Source organism: Mustela erminea, chromosome 16, assembly GCF_009829155.1.
Source record: "Mustela erminea isolate mMusErm1 chromosome 16, mMusErm1.Pri, whole genome shotgun sequence".
NCBI lineage: Eukaryota > Metazoa > Chordata > Mammalia > Carnivora > Mustelidae > Mustela > Mustela erminea.
In genome coordinates this window covers 65431229-65446129 of record NC_045629.1, presented here as the reverse complement: position 1 = coordinate 65446129, position 14901 = coordinate 65431229, and the positions used below count along the sequence as shown (strand labels likewise).

General features: G+C 43.0%; 1 protein-coding gene across 6 annotated transcripts in view; it reads left to right on the top strand.

The window, feature by feature from the left end:
• Window positions 1-14901, top strand: part of ENPP2 (ectonucleotide pyrophosphatase/phosphodiesterase 2) — a 106903-nt gene that overhangs the window by 12079 nt on the left and 79923 nt on the right. The gene's annotated exons all lie outside the window — the stretch shown is intronic.

Below are 14901 nucleotides of genomic sequence, written 5' to 3'. Positions count from 1 at the left end.
TCACCCCGTGTGGTCATCGACGAGGGGTGGGCCACAGGGCGCGTGGAAGTGCAAATCGCAGCTGTGATCACCACGACCTCGGGTGCTGAGGAAAGCCTTGTCAGGCTGGAGCTGACGTGATGCTGCCAGTCGGCATGCCCTTCAAGTTCTTCACAATGCGTCCTTGAGTCCATAGGATCGGCCCTCATTAAAATGCAGGCCATGTGCCTCCCACTTGTGTATTCCTTTCATTCCTAAACAAACACCAGTCTAATAAAGAGGCAAGTGAGGCAGTGCAGGACACAAGTCCGCCTGGGAATGCAGGTGTTTCCAAGACGTTAGGCTGCGTCTAGCCAGCTGCCGCTGCACCGTGAGCTCTGAATGTCCCCCGGCACTCTGGGATTCAAGGGTAGCATTGCCCACCATGCTAATTACACACGGGGACCTGCTGCCAAGCGAGGTTGCGTGGGCAGCCATCTCTCTATCTGTCTGGGGAATGCGGCTGGTCCAGAGACAGGAGCTTCAGCTCAATCCTGGCAAACTTTCAGGAGGTGGTGGAGATGCAGTCCCTGTCCCCACTTTTGGTTCAGGGAGAATTTTGGACAGAACGAACACAACAGAGAGGGCAAGGTGCGGTGGAGAGATCAGGGACTTTGAGCCATTCAGAGGAGGTGTAAATCTTTTCCCCACCACTTCCTGTGTAGCTGTTCTTGGTTCTTCGCTCGTAAAATAGGATTCGATGATAGAAGGTTATGCGATCATATAAGGTCATTATATAGTACCTTCGCAGGTGGTTAATTACTATAATCATTGTTATATCTATTATTGTCATTATCAGAATATGGCAGATTCTTGTTTTTTTTTTTTAATTTTTTATTTTTGGCAGATTCTTGTTTTAACAAGGATGACTTTTGGATGACTTTTGGCAAATTACTCAAACTCTTCATCTGTAAAATCAGATAATCTGAATGGCTTTATTTGTGCGGTTCCAGGGCTGGCTGTGGTCTCGCATCATTCCCACCATCCTGTTTTATCCTTTACTCAGAGCTCTTAACACTAATTGACATATTTGTATATTTTATGTCTTTTCCATCCAACAAAATATAAGCTCCTCAAGCAGGCTTTCGGGTTCTTTTCTTAATTGCTGGTGCCTTTTCTGCCTAAAAGAGTATTTGCTGCCTAAATGGATGAACGAGCGAGAGCGTGCTGACCCCTATGTTAAATGTTTGGCCCGTGGTTTGCTCCCAGTAGGGGTGACTGCGCTCGGGGCCATTATTATGATTAGAATGTGTTGTGTGCAGTGAGAGGAACCAATACACAGAGTTTGCTCCCAGCTCCATCAGGCTGCGATCTTTGGCCTTAGCGCTGGCATCTCATCAACGGTGTTGTCATTGGGTAAAACAACTGGGTCATTGTCAATAGTAAGGTCACAGGAGATTAACTGCAAAAATAAGAGTTAGAGCATTTTGGTCAATTCTCAGGAAGAAGGGGAAGCAGCAGCCGAAAGGGAGAGCACACTGGAAAAAGGAGAAAACGGCATCTTTTGCAAAGTGCTCTGTGACCTGAGGCCTTCAGCTACATAGCTGTGACTGAGCTCTGCCAACTCCAAACCTTGAAGGCATGCAAAACCAGCTGCCTCGGTCAGGGGACCGAGAGCATCGGTAGAATCGTTCCAACCAGCAGTTGGTGCCAAATGAGAAACTGTTCTTTACAGAGTCTGTTCTGTATCTGAACTTTAAAAAAAAAAAAAAAAAAGACTTATTTATTTTAGAGAGAGATAGAGAGAAAGAGTGGCAGGGAAGGGGCTGAAGAAGAGAGGAAATCTCAAGCAGACTCCCCACAGAGCACAGAGCCAGATGCAGAGCTCAATCCCACCACCCTGAGATATGACCTGAGCTGAAATCAAGAGTCCAATGCTTAACTGACTGAGCCACCCAGGCGCCCCTGTATCTGAACTCTTAAAGATACCAAGAGAAAACCCCCTCAACTGCCCTCTACATGTGAGATTGGATGACTTTTTTTTTTTTTAAAGTAATAAACTCAATATATCAAAGCACAGTGGACTATGTTCTATATTAACTAGAAGGTTAATAGAAGTTCTTAGAAGCTAGACTCTGGTTAGACAGACCTGAGTTTGAGTGAATTTGCATGAACTTGAGCAAATCCCTTCAACTTCTATGAGCCTCCGTCAAAAAGAGAAATCAATATGTACTTTGCAAGACTGTTGAATCTCTGAGCCATGTCTGGCATATTCTAAGTGCTCAATAGATGGTAGCTATTATAATTAACAATTAATGTCACAAGGACCTTTTTACTTAATCCCCACAACAACTCTGTGAGGGAGGAGTTGGTATCACTCCCATTTTACATATTTGGAAGCAGAGGTCTAGTGAGGTATCCTAACTCAGGCCACACAGCTAGTGAACATCTGAGTTATGACCTTAACCAAGCCTGACAGCCCAGAATTTTAGAAATTACCAAGTTGTATAACATCTCTCATTAGAGCCCCTGAAGTTTAGTGGGATGCTGTAAAGTTCAGAAAGTCTGCATTCTCTTGTGTAATGCTCTATTGGAAAGCTGAGGTCATTGTATTTCAACTTTGCAGTGGCCCTCTGTTTACAGAGTATTATAGGAGACCTGTAAGGCTAGGAGAAGAGGTATAAGGTCAGCTCATTTTATGCCTATATTTTAGATCTACCCAGAGTGGATTGCTTTATCTCTTACTTAAGTCCATCAAATGGTTCTTCCCTCACTTTATCTAGATTTTTGTTCAGATATCCTCTCTGCAGAGAGGCCTCATTACCATCCAATTGAAAATAGCTGCCTTCTTTCCTTTTTGTTCTCTACTCAGCTTTGTTTTCCTTATCACTTACCAACTATCTGGCATTATGATACATTTCTTCTCCCGCTGGAGGGTGGGATCTTGGGGAAGAGGCTTTGTCCTGTTCCTTTTGTGTCCTTAATGCCTGATGCATACTAAGGGCTCAATAAAAGTTTAAATAAGCTAATGAGTGAGTGAATTAATGAGGGGATTGGGTAACATGGACTCCTCATCATCCTACTAAAGCCTTTCTCAAGTACTGAAACGACCTCCAAAGTAAACCCAATCCAGATGGGAGTCCAGGCTGTGCCAGGCTCAGCTGAACTTCTCTCTCCTGGATTGGGGAGTAATTGCCTTTGAAAGGAACCCGAGGTATAATGAGGTCATTGAGAGCTGTGGTCAAGCATCGCCTTCCACAGAACCTGCAGGTAACAAAAACTCCCAGCTCTCTTTTACAAAAATTGTTATCCGAGGAAAAGCTAAAAGGACAGGAAGATGGATCGTGTCCCATTCTGCCGTTCAGATATCCTGTGCAGAAAGACAATCTCAGGAGTATAATTGGCAGAATATGTAAATTGCATCTATAATGCCTCCAACAAAAAATCTGCAAGACGAGAGGGCTCCCTGGGAGTGGAGTGGAACAGAGATGGAATGAGCCAGTTCTCAGTGTCCCCCTAACATACCCGTTGCATACCTCTGTGACAGAACTCACCAGAGTGTGCTTAACAACCTGTTGACTTCCACATCTCCCAGTCAAAACATGTTTTTTATGTGAATATCCCCATAGCCCTGGCATAGCGTACACTCGTGATAACCGTTAGCTTATGTTGTAGTGAGTGCTTGTGAAATCTGCCTTGAATCAATGTTATATGAATTTGTAAAACTCTGGATTCTCAAAGTTGAGGGCAATTGTCTGACAATGATGGGCCTTCTCTCTAATCTCCTGGGAACCTTGAAATGACATGGTTTTGATGCCCACAATTATGGTCAGTCACTTCCTCACTTCCAACCAATTTTTTTTTTTGGGGGGTGAGAACTAAGTCAGCCTAGAATAGAATTTAATCTGTGGCTTCTGATATGTTCTGAATCCGGAGACATTATCAAGTATTAAGACTTATCAAACATTCATCAGATTCTCTACTTTGAATAGACTCATGTTTCTCCCAGCAAATAGTTAACGTTTCCATCCCTTCTAGATTTTCCCAGTTTTGTAATCCTCATTAGGAAATCATGGAGAACAGAGGAGTCCCCCATTTAACTGATACTTGAACTCGGACAGGTCTCCTGATATACTTGAGCTTGTTTTCTCATATACTAACAATACCAATACCGTGAAAGTTTTAAAGAAGGTTAAAGAAGGCAATACATATGTATATAAATGTCTCTAGTATGTTGTCTGGCAAAGAGCAGACCTAGGAAATTACTAGCTATCACTTAAGGAGCGTCTGGTCCATGCCAGGTGTGGTATCATGCATACATACTTACTTTCCCCTTTCCCTCCACCTTGTCTGAGCTGCCGTGATCTCTCCCAGTCAAAGGTATATTAACTCTGTGATCTTGCCTATGAGTAGACTTCTGGTTTTCCTGATCACAAAGTAGAAAGAGTGAGCGGGCCTTGGTTCTTCTCATAGGGCTTTTTTTTTTTTTTAAATTGTTAAAGTTAAAAATTTAATTAATTTTTAAATTTAAAAAATGCCTTGACATATAACATTATATAGTTTCAGGTGTCCAAAAGAATGATTTTCTATTGGTATGCATTGCAAAATGATCACCCCAATAAGTTTAGTTAATATCTGTCAGCAAACATAGCTAGAGAATTCTTTTTGTTGAGACGAGAAATTTTAAGGTCTACCTTTTTGTTGACTTTCAGATATGCAATACAGTATTATTATTGTCACTATGCTGTGTATTATATCCTTATGACTTATGCGTTTTGTATCTAGAAGTTTGTACTTTTTGACCCCCTTCACCCATTTTGCCTACTCCTCATCCCCCGCCTCTGGGTGTATGAGCTTTTTTTAGATTCCAGCCATTAAGTGAGTTCATTCCGTGTTTGTCTTTTCTGTCTGACTTATTTCAGTGAGCATAACGTCCTCAAGGGCCGTCCATGTTGTTCCAAGACATTGTTCTTGAATTCCCACAACTGTCCCACAAACTCTGATTACAGTGTGTTGCCATTAAGATCCAAGCCCCTTGAGATCTGTAGGCGAGAACTGGGTTTTCATTTTATTTTAAAGTAAAAAGGAAACAGGGAACTTGATTAAAGTATTATGACCGAGACTGAAGTAGTCCGAAAGAGATCCTCCTATTTTTAGGAATGTGAAGGTTTTCATCACACACAGGGGCTGGTTTAAATAGGTCCACACCACGACTCAAATGCTTGTCCCTGTTAATTGAAAGGTTTGGAGGGTAACTGAGGTGACTCTGTACACAGCTTGGAAGGCACTGACCTGAGAGCTGAAGGTCAGGGTTAATGTTCCTTTCCTGTGGGTCCAGATGCTTTGGAATTTGCTTCACTGCAGGGATAATCTCACTAGCTTTCTCTGTCTCTCTCTCTCTTTTTTAAAGCAGCATTTTTTGAGATATAATTCATAAACCATCCAAACCAATCCTTTTGAACTATACATTTCAGTGGTTTTTATTACTTTCATGGAGATATGCAAACATCATCACTGTGTAATTTTAGAATGTTTTCATCATCCCCAAACAAAACTTCGTACCCAAAGCAGTCACTCCGACATCACCGGACAACCACTAATCTACTTTCTTTCTTTATGGGCTTGTCTATTCTGGATGTTTTATATAAATGAAACAATACAATATGTGGCCTTTGTGTTTAGTTTTTTTGTGCCTGATTTTCTTTCAAAGTTCATTCATATTATAATGTGTTTTGGGACTTCATTCCCTTCTATTGCTGAATAATATTTAATTGTATTGATATACTTAAGTTTAGTTATCCATTCATGAATTGATAATTCTGCTATGAACATTTGTCTACAAGGTTTTATATGAGCATATGTTTTCATTTCTCTAGGGTATACCTAGGAGTGGAATTGCTGGGTCATATCGGCACTCCATGTTTAACAGTTTGAGGAACTACCAAACTGTTTTCCAAAGTGGCTACACTATTTTACAATCCTATCAATAATATATTAGGGTTCCAATTATTGTCACATCCTTTCTAACACTTGTTATTGTATGTTTTTAATTTTAGCCACCCTACTTGGTGTGAAGTAGTATTTTATTGTTGTTTTAACTTGTGTTTCCCTAATGACTAATGTTGTTGAACATCTTTTCTTGTACTCATTGTCCATTTATATGTCTTCTTTCTAGAAATGTCTATTCCAGTCCATTAAAAAATGTGGGTTATGTGTTTTTTTTAACTGCTGAGTTGCAAGAGTTCTTTGTATATTCTGGGTATTAGCACCTTAGTAGATGTATGATTTGCAAATATTTTCTCCCATGCTGTGGACCACCTTTTCCATGTTCTTGCTATCTTGACAATAATGTCATCCAATCTATGAACATGGATGTCTTCCCATTTATTTAGGTCTTCCACAATGTATTACAGTGAAATTCTCTAGTTTTCAGTTTACAAATCTAATACTTCTTCTGTTAAATTGATTCATAGTAGTTTATACCTTCTGATCCTGCTATGAGTGCAATTGTCTTCTTAACTTTATTTTAGATTGTCCATTGCTAGTGTACAGAAACACAAGTGATTTTTCAAAGTATTTAGCTTGTATCATGCAACTTTTCAGAATTTAGCTATTTGAAGAGTTTTTAAAATAGATTCATTAAGATTTCTACATACAAGTTCATGTTGTCTTGTGAATAGAGATAGCTGTATTTGTTCCTTTCCAAGTGGAATGCCCTTTGTTTGTTTTCTTGCCTAATTGCTCTGGCTAGAAGTGCAGTGTTGACTAGAAGTGGTGAGAAAAGACATCCTTGTCTTGTTCTGGGTCTTGGAGGGAAAGCATTCAGTCTTTCAGCATTAAGTATGATGTTGGCTGTAGGTTTTCACAGAAATCTTTTCTCAGGCGGAGGAAATTCCCTTCTGGTCCGAGTTGGTTGGATGTTACTAGCTCTTGTTTGCTTGCAGGGGAAATCACAGAAAGAGCAGTTTTGCTTCCTCTCCAAGAGGGTACCATTGTGCTGCTAAGCATGTGATGATACCATTCCAGTAGCAAGCATAAACTTCCTTTGAGGTTTGTGTTCAAACAAATTTCTTGAGTTGAAGCTCAAATTCTTGGGGCTTTCCAATCTGAGTGGAGGCTCTTTGTTATTGTAATTCAAACTCATGCCTTCAAGGCTGTCCCCAGGGTCACCCCACCCTCTGCCAAATAAAAGCCGCTCATTTTCTCTTGAGGTCAGAGAGAATGTGACAAGGCTGGTTTGTAACATTTCCAACTTTAAGCTACATATCATCTCTCGAAAAGTAAAGGAATTTTCCTAGAACCTGTGTCACAACTAAGCACCTATTACGTGCTCGGATCTTTGCTGACTGCTGAGAATATGATAACAGATGTACTCATTAGCCTCCTGTATGTAATAATAGCTAATATTTGTACATTTTCTATGTTTCAAGTAGTGTTTCAAACATACTTGCTTAATATGCATTCTTATCAGTTCATCTTCACATCAGCTCCGTGTTGTAAGAACTCACGTTATTTTTGTTAATAACCCATAGCCTTGGGAAAGTCTATGAGTTGACTGAGATTTGGGTGAGCACTATGGAAAGAGGAGGACTTCAGAGCTGAAAAAGGGCATGAGGAGTTGTGTGGAAATTAGCTTGAACTTGGAGACGGGGAGGCGGCTGGTGGGACAGGATCCTGGCTCCCCCCAACTTAACGCGGAGCAGCTCCCAATTTAGATGTTACTATTCATTTTGAGATTTTATTTGAAAATAAGGTTTTAATGCTTAAAAATGTTACAAACCACTACATTCACCCAAGAGTTCTGCTTTATAGATGCAGAAACATGGGCTTGAAGTGACCCAGGTAGTAGTTAGTGATGAGGGAGCACGAGGCTGGCTGAAGACAAAGCAAAAGCTGGCGCCTTGTACCCCCACCCCCCATCCGCTTCCCCTCTGTCATATGTGTAGCATCCCTCAGGCAGCCCTGACTGCCATGAACAATAAGCAAATAGTTAACTTGCAGAGCTCACAATCCTGCTAGACAGGAGTCTCCCTTGGCTTAGAAATGTCCTAAATCTCACTAACAAAGACCATTGATAGCAGGATTGTGACACCCCACCAAAAAGTCTCCCAACTATCTTAATGTTAATGGCTGGTCTAAAGACAACATTGATCCAGCCGCAAGGGCAAGGCCTCCGGCAGGCCTGGGACATCCTGGCACCTTGTAGGCCCTTTTTAGCATATGAAAACTCCGTTGAAACCTCCCTTCCCCTCACCTTCCCCCAACTGCAGGGTACATAACCTGCCATCCCTCACAACCCAGGGCAGCAGCTCTTCCTGCCCACGGGTCCTGTCCCCATGTTTTAATAAACCACCATTTTGCACCAAAGATGTCTCAAGAATCTTTCTTGGTCATCGGCTCTGGACCTCAGCCCACCGAACCTCACCTAGGTTCTAGAACTTCATCAGTTAGTATGAGAGCAAGGGTTGAAGTTTGGTTGAAGTTCATTTGAAGTTCCAATTCAAAGTTCTTGACACCAAGTACTTCCTTCAACAAACGTTTATTGTCTGCCTGTTATATCCCAGGAAAGATGCAAAGCGCTGTGGAGTACAAGGATGACTGGTCCCTGAGTTCAAAGAGATCCCAAGGGACAGAGAGGCCTCAAAAGGGATTTATCAGCAATAAGGGAGAAGAGCTGAAGAGTCCATTGGTCTGTATAGGAGAGGCAAAATCACGGAGGGTTTTGCAGAGGAGTGACCCCTGACCTGAATTTTCATGCATATGTTGGAGTTTGCCGGGAGATTTGGTGGAAAAGGGCATTCTAGGCCAAAGCAACAATCTATATTAAAGAATGGATGTGCGAGAGGGTATACCTTAATCGAGGAACAGCAAATCTTTCTCTAGTTAAACAAACTTAACATTTACTAAACATTCTTCTGGGCCGGGCATTGAGCTAGGCAATTTGCCCAGATTATTCCAGGTAATTCTCTTAGGAATCCTATGAGCTGGATACAGATGAGAAAACAAAGTCTTAGGGTGGAGAAGCAGTTCACCAAAGGTAATGTAAGGTCTCACAGTTAAACAGTAGTAGAGCTGGGATCTGAATCCGGGGAACTTAATTTTGGATTTAGAATCCTATTTGCCTTGCCAAGGACTTTGGATTTTATGCTTTAGGTCAGTGGTTCTCAAACTTGCAGCAGAAACACATGGGGGGGGGCTGTTAACACAGAGTGGTGGCTCTACCCACTGCAACCCCCTGAGTTTCTGATTAGGTAGAAGTGAGGTAGGACCTAAGGATTTGCATTTGTAACACCTTTCCAGGTGACCCCGGCTCTGCTGGCCCAGGGATCGCACTTGGAGAACTGCTGCAGATTTTGAGATTGGGAGGAAAATCAGCAGATCTGCATTTTATGCCAGCTTCTCTGGGCACTAAATGGGAATGAATTAAAAGAGGCTTAATTAATGACCACAACTTGGGTCACCTGGTTGGTACAGTGGGTTAAGCGGCAGACTCTAGGCTTCAGCTCACGTGGTGATCTCAGGGTCAAAAGCTCCCTGCGGCTTTGCACTCAGTATGGAGTCCGCTTGAGATTCTCTCCTTCTCCCTCTGCTCCTCCTGCTTATGCTCTCTTTTTCAAACAAATAAATAAATCTTATATATAAAAAAAGAGAGGTCTCAAAGAAAGGGTGTTTGGAGGGGACAGAAGATGCAAACAGGTAGAACCATTTGCATGAGACAAACTGCCCATGCGTGTCCCAAAGAATGAAGATGAGGGGAGCATCTAAAATATTCACATGGGAAGACCATTTAGATATTAGTAACGCTCAGCCAGCTCTGAGAAAGGATGGTAATAGCTGGAATCAATATCTAGAACCCATAGACTTGGTGTCTGATGATAAGGAACAAGAGACGGAGGGATTGCAGGAGATTTTCATGAGAAGGAGTGAACTTGGGAGGTGAGCCCGTTGCCTGGGCAGCTGCATTCTGCATGTGTAGAGTCGAGGCCCTCATGTGGTGTAACAGAGGGAAGAAGTCATGCGAGGGTGGGAGAGGGAATGAAGCTGGCTTAGGTGACCTGGGTTCTAGACCTGTCTTGATTTTGGATCTTCCATTTCTTCATCTGCAAGTGGAACGGGCAGCAGCTTTGCAGCCTGCTGGGGTGAGAGATGGGAAGGCAAAGGATGAGCCTTTAGCTCGGGGGTGGTTGTCGTTTCTGCAGTCGCTCACGCGGCCATACGTGCAGCGTGTTCCACAGCGCTCCGTACGGAGCCGACACGCCCACAGAACCTCGCTCGAGCTCCTGCACACGCAGGGGAGCCATTTCGCCCACCTGTTACGTCCTTCCTCCACGTACCTGGAAACTGAGCATGCGGCTTTGAGAGTAGCTGAGAACAAGCAGACAAGCTGACTTCTACGTTTTAAAGTGTTTGTATTATGAGCTAGAGCTAGCAACGGACTGGAGTTTTCCTGGCAGCAGTTCCTTTTGAATCTCAGCCATGAATGCGTGTATCTTCAGTATTTCAAGTCCAAGGTAACTTGAAGGCAACTGCCTTAGGTGATTTTTTACAATTACGGACAAAGGTGTTAAAGCTATTAGCCACATCCCTTCATTTGAACTAATTCTGGAGTGTTAGCAAGCGGGTGCGTATCTCCCCGTCTGTTTTCTAATCCAGTTAGCACCGAAGGAGTGACTTTCCTGAGCGCTCTGTGTACTTGGTCATCACCATCCAATTCCAGCTTCATTTGCTCAGGAGTCACTCTTCACACCCCTGCGCCTCGTGCCTTGTACCCAGTTCCTTGACGGGTCTTTCCCCAACTCTCCCAGTGTTCTCCGTCCCCATCGCTATGACCTGGCTTGGTGCCAGTTGTCACTAGCTCCGTCACTCCCACCTGATTGACGGGATCTGCCCTTGACTCCCTCCACTTCCCGTCTACAGTGTAAAGAGATTTGTCCTTCAAATCTGGGTAAATCACCTTCATAAGCCCTTCTATGGTTTTCCATTGCTCATAGGGCCAGGCAATAACACCCCACATGACAGATGAAGCCCCACCGAGCTGGCCCCTGCTAACCCCTCGCTCCTTGCGCGCCACGCTCACTTGTGTTTTGCAGCTCTAGTCGACCAGCTGTCTTTCCGTATCATGTGTGCGCTGGCCCTCCACCCTATACAGAAGCTTTGTTCGTGCTGTATGCTCTGTCTAGTATCTGCTCCTCTCTTACCTCATTGGTCCCACTTACCCTGCACATCTCCACCCCACTGATACCCCACAAAGTCTTCCATGAGCCTCCTAACTAGATCAATGCAAAATTGTATGCTCTCATAGCCAAATTTACCTCTGCATTTCTACACGTAGCCAGGTGCAACTTTGCTTTTATTTCTGTGTCTGTTTGATTGATTTTAGGGGGCTCAGGGGGCGATGCTTGGTTCAGCTCCCCATATACCCCTAGTGCTCAGAACAGTGCTTGGCATGCCATGGAAACTAATGAATATTTGTGCAATGAATGAAGATTCTTAGAGGAAAGAGATTGTTCTGGTGTGTGTGCAGTGGACGGGGGGGCATATGCTTAGATTCCATTGGAAATAAGTGTCATGCAGAGAGATTTACTATATAAATTGTGGTCATTGAAAGATGTGCCAGTGTTGATTTCAGCTTTCAATGGTGTAATAACTAATAACATAAGTCCTGTTCGCATTTGAATAGATGTATGTTATTTCTCCACTGGAGAACCCCCTGGGGCCATAGATTACCCATAAACCCTTGCATCGGTGGTTTAGAATCTTAAGTGGTGTCTGCTTTGTACACATCTGCTGTCCCGACTTGTGGGAGCAATTGTGCGCGCTCGCTCCTCCATTAGCCACCATAATTTTTTGCTCAATTTAGATTGGTAAACCCCTTTCGCAAAGACTGCTATCCTGTTTTTCTCCTGAATTTTCTAACAGCCGGCAACCACAGCAGAATTTAAAAGCAAGACTCAGCTCAGAGAGTTTTAAATTAAAGTAGGGAGAAGACATGTGGCTGCTCTTTTCGTACTTTCTGAGCATATGTGCTGTATTTATGCCAAGAGATACCGCTGAAAAATCAGGTGGTCAGTAACTGGCCAACACCGACCTCTAAGGGAATTCCAGGAATAGGGTCAAGCTGCAGTCAAGATGCCATGATGCAGTTAATTCTGCATCACGAGAAAGTGGATGTCGATAAAGGCTGAATCAGTTCATGAACATTCCGTAATTACCGCAGGAGGTTAGAATGACAACCTTCAATTATGTATCTTTCGAATCTCACTACGAACCTCAAGCCCTCTTACCTTCATCAGGGCTCTGGAACAAGGATTCACAGAACCATTTCATGAAAGATAGACTGTGCGTTAGTTAGTATAAATGCAACTACTGTATCGCGATCAGGCAACACACACACTGCGGCTTTGTGCCACCAGCAAAGTAAATAAAATTCTGTTCTGCTGCTTACAGTTTGGAGATGATTCCCATGGAGGAACAGCCATGGTGTGTCATGAAGAACTCTCGACTTTTATGTCCACTTAATAGGGAATGAATGCTTTTCATCATGTATGAAAATTACATTAGGAAGGAGACCAAGCAATTCAACACACAGGACATAAACCTATTAACTCAGAATAATTTATTACAATGCTCTGTTCTCTCAATGTGTTTCTGACATCCCTTGTGTCAGAAAAACCTACTGCAAAGTTCTTGTCTGACCTCTAGAATCCTCATTTCTTTGCCTTGCCCCCTACACCCATAGGGGTGAATCCAAATCTTGGGGAGCAGCCCACAAATCCTGGCCTGATTCTAATGCCCAATAAAGCTTGAGAACCACAGAGTGATTACTAAGGCCTGAGTCTGTAGCAAGATTTGTTATAGTTCTGGGTTTGTTTTTTTTTTCTGCCAGGGGGCAGTGTTCTCTGACATATGGCTGGATTGATAAACCATTCTGGAAGTTAATTTGAGTCTTTCTTTTACACTTCCTTGTTTACTGACCCAGCCACGGGGGGCGTTATTCCAGAATCTTAAAACTACCAGATTAGGTAGACTTTCTTGATTGGGTTGTGTTAACAGAAGGTTTGGGACCACATTGCAGTCACTTGGTTGAGTTTCTAGACCTATGGTACGCTTTTCCAGATTTTTTTGGTTTTCTGTTTTTGATAATGAAAGGTAATTATATTTTGTAGTCGATTTGATGCCTGAGGTGGGGACTTCGGTCATCCCCTGAGAGGTAATTCATCATGATGTCTTGTAGTAAAATTCTGTTTAACTCTGTATGGTTAGATGGGGTGTGTGTGTGTGTGTGTGCGTGCGCACGCATGCACACATGCACATGTGAATATGTGTGTTTTAATGGGTTCCGTGTGCACAATGACCTGAAGACAAAACTCCTTGACAGAACGGTTGATGGAAATAATGCCTGAGCTCAGTCCTCTTAGATAATTGGTAACAAGTGCTGTACAGAAGCCAATTATGGATCGACTATTACACTTAAGGCTTTTTTCTCTGCACAGCTTCACTGTATGTAAAAAAAAAATTAATGGACGATGCTCAGCTTCTGAGTCTTTTTTTCCCCCCTCAAGAGGAGGCTTCATTATCCTCAAGCTGGGTTTCTATAATCAAATGTCAGACAGAATCTGAAGTTGTTGGCAAGGGCCAGAGAGGTTAGAGAGAAGGGGAAGCAGGGTTTTGGGGGAACATTCAGAACACCATTGGCATACAATACGAGGCAATCCCAGGTTTGCCTTGAGCTTTTCCTTTTCGGTGTATCATTTTCTGCTGTAAAAAGCAAGGCTGCACCTTGAACTCGAACCTGAGGAGTAGAGGACTCTTACTCGGGGCGAACATCGTTCCTAAGCCTTGCTCAATACCCGACTCCAAATCATTTCAGTATGGCACCGAAAATAAAGCAAGGGACTTCTGGAGAAAAATCCACAAGCCTGCCCTCTCTGTGAGAGCACAAAGCTGAACGGATTCTAAAAAGGCAACTTGAAGTTTGGCAGTGTGTTTTCCTTTTCTCAATTAGCTGTTACTGAATTCTAGAATATATAATGAAACCCAGGCCGACTGTGCAACCCGCTGTAAACAAGGTCTTGCTTTTGTGCTCTCGTGTTTGATTTGAGCAGAGCTACTGCCCGGTTTGCAGTCTGTTGCATGCTAAGTGCTGTATTTGTTAATGTACACACATGCCCTCAGCCGAGATTGATGGTCCCCCCGCCCCGCCCCCCGGGCGCAAGGGAAACCGAAGGCAAGCCTTCTTCCCTCCTCTGAATCCTAAAAGCAGACAATATTTAAATAACTTTCAGATTTAGAGACCTTGATTTCTTTCAGAAGCCTCCTGGTTGCCAAATGCTTCCTAAAGAAACTTAACATTTTAACATTTACCACGGCCTTAGAGGAAAGCGTTCGGCGGGGGGGGGCTAGAGGACTGCACAACTGGGGAATAATCAGGGAAACAATTTTTAAAGCTAACTTCTTGCTGCCATTGGGATTTCCTTCCTAAATTCAATCACTAATAAAGCTTCCCCATCCAGTACCCCTTCCCCTTCGTCCTCCCCTTCTCTCCCCTCCCCCTCCAAGTATAAACCAAGCTGACAGTATTTTTTCAGGAAGAAGAGACAGGCTGAAGTTATTTTGTCCTTCCTCACAGGGCAGAAGGACTCTCTGCTGCTTAGCTGGCATTCCCAGCATTTTGATAAAAGTTACTTCTTTAAACGCTAACAATACCACGAGGAAAAATAATGCTATCTCTGGTGTTTAGTTACAATCTTGGGAGATTTTATCGTGAGAAATATTTGAGTAGTCGGGAGTAGCTGAGCATGTGGCAGTAGGGACAGGGTCATTTAAACTGCCAGAGAAAAATAAATAAATGGGAAAGACAGGGAAAGTTGTTAGGTTCATAAATTATAAAACTTTCCGTGTGTGTGTGTGTGTGTGTGTTTAAATAAAGCCGTGAGGTTGACT